We start from the raw sequence: 2,426 nt of genomic DNA, 5'->3' as shown, positions 1-2,426 counted from the left end.
CTCATCCTGGCAAGGAAGACGAGGACGGTGAGGATGTTATAGATTGCCTTGAGGATGAGGCCTGGTATGATTCTATGTACCCTCCAGGCGAGGAGGGAGAGGGCGTTAAAGATCGGGCCGGCGAGCATATCGTGGGTCGTGATGGCGATGATCGGCGGTAGTTTTTTTCTATAACTTTTTTGTGTATTTTTGTTCTCGTCTTCAAGAACCTTTTTAAGAAACCTTAGAATGAATATAAAGGTTGGTTTTTGCTTTCATTTGCACCTTTTTTATTTGTCGTGGTTTGTTCCCGTGCTTTGCATGTTTTGTTTCTTTATACTTTTACCGCCGTTCTTGTATATATCAATGTTTATTAAAATGTGGTCGAGGGCCGATAGGTGTCATTTGAATGAATTTTAACCTCTTTAAATCATGACCGAGGGCCGGTAGGTGTTGTTCGAACTTGGTCGAATTCTAACCTTTGTTAGATCGCGGTCGTGGGCCGGTAGGTGTTGTTTGAATTTGGTCGAATTATAACTTCTTTAAATCTCACCGAGGACCGATAGGTGTTGTTCAAATTGGGTCGAACTTAACCGTTTGTTAATCACGGCCGAGGGCTAATAGGTATTGTTTGAGTGGGGTCAAACTTAACCTTTTGTTAGTCACGGCCGAGGGTCGATAGGTGTTGTTTGAGCGGGGTCGAACTTAACCTTTTGTTAGTCATGACCGAGGGACAATAGGTGTTATTCGAGCGAGGTTGAACATAACCTTTTGTTAATCGCGGTTGAGGGCCGATAGGTGTTGGTCGATCGGGGTCGAACATAACCTTTTGTTAATCGCGACCAAGGGCCGATAGGTATTTCTGATAATGTAAGTTTCTTATTACTTTGACGTTGTTGCTCTGATTACATGATTGGAGAAAGTTACAAATTTTGGGCATTGGCTGACGTTCCAGTCCTAGTCTATCTAGTCCCTTCACTGCTTGGCTTGGAGAGTATTGAGTAGTCGGGCAATAAAAGAGAATAACAATCCCTCCCTCGCATACTTTGACTCGAAGTATCCCCTTTGTCGCCTCGTTAAAAACCTCCTTAAGAAAACCCTAATAGGACAAAACTCAAGTGAGGGAAAAAGAGTACGACTTGGGGACACTTCTAACTTTTTAGAAGTTGAAGTATTTGAGGTGGTTGATGTTCCAATTATTCGGTAATTGCTTTCCTTCCATTGTCTCTAATTAGAATGAACCCTTATTTGCTTTGGCTGTAATTTTGTACGAGCCATCCCAGTTTGTTCCCAATTTACCTTCTCGCGGGTCTTTGCTTACTTGAGTTTTGGATCTGAGTACGTAGTCCCCGACTTTGAGCGGCCGGACCTTTGCTTTCTTGTTGTAATAACGTTCTGCTTGCTTCTTTTGGACGACCATCCTTATGTACGCCATATCTCTTCGTTCGTCGATTTCATCGAGTTCCTGCCTTTTACTCTCATCATTACTAGTACCACTTTCGTGGGAGTACCTTAGGCTGGGTTCTCCGACTTCGACTGGTATGACTGCCTCGGTCCCATAGACCAAAGAGTAGGGTGTCTATCCTGTGCTCGTCTTCGGGGTAGTTCTATACGCCCATAATACGTCTAGGAGTATCTCTAGCCACAGTCCTTTGGCATCTTCGAGCTTTTTCTTCATGATGTTTAATATGGACTTGTTGGAGGATTCTGCTTATCCGTTACCTACCAGGTGATACGAGGTTGAAAGTATCCTCTTAATATTCCATATCTCGAAGAATTCGGCGGTTTTCTTTCCCGTGAACTAGGGTCCGTTGTCGTAGCTGATCTCCTTGGGAAGGCTGAATCAGCAGATGATGTTTCTCCATATAAAGGCGATTACCTCTTGTTCGCGTATTTGGGCGAACGCTTCTACTTCCACCCATTTGGAGAAATAGTCAGTTAAAACCAAAAGGAATCGTACATTACCCCTGCTGGGAGGGGGCCCACGATGTCCATTCCCCACTTGATGAACGACCATAGAGAGGTGACTGAGTGGAGATATTGGCCTGCTTGGTGAATTATTGGGGCATATTTTTGACATTGTTCGCATTTCTTCACGAATTTTGAGGCGTCCTTTTTCATGGTGGGGCTAATAGTATCCTGCCCGTATAAGACACCTGACGAGTGCTCGATTGCCGGAGTGAGCACCACAGTGGCCTTCATGAACTTCTTCGAGGACGCACAGGGTTTGATTTGGGCCCAAACATTTTGCTAGAGGGCCACCGTATGTCCTCTTGTACAGGTCGCTATGGAGGAGATTATACTTGGCTGCTTGCATTCTTAGTTTCTTGGCTTCCTTTTTGTCATTTGGAGTGTGCCGTCCTGCAAATAGGTGATAATACGATTGCGATAATCCCAAGTTAAGCTTACAGATCTTACCTTAATTTGGTCTAGCGATGAGTTGAGGA

Source organism: Nicotiana tomentosiformis, chromosome 3 (assembly GCF_000390325.3).
Source record: "Nicotiana tomentosiformis chromosome 3, ASM39032v3, whole genome shotgun sequence".
In the NCBI taxonomy this organism is placed as follows: domain Eukaryota; kingdom Viridiplantae; phylum Streptophyta; class Magnoliopsida; order Solanales; family Solanaceae; genus Nicotiana; species Nicotiana tomentosiformis.
The sequence above is the reverse complement of the archived record's forward strand: the minus strand, read 5'-3'. Positions refer to the sequence as shown.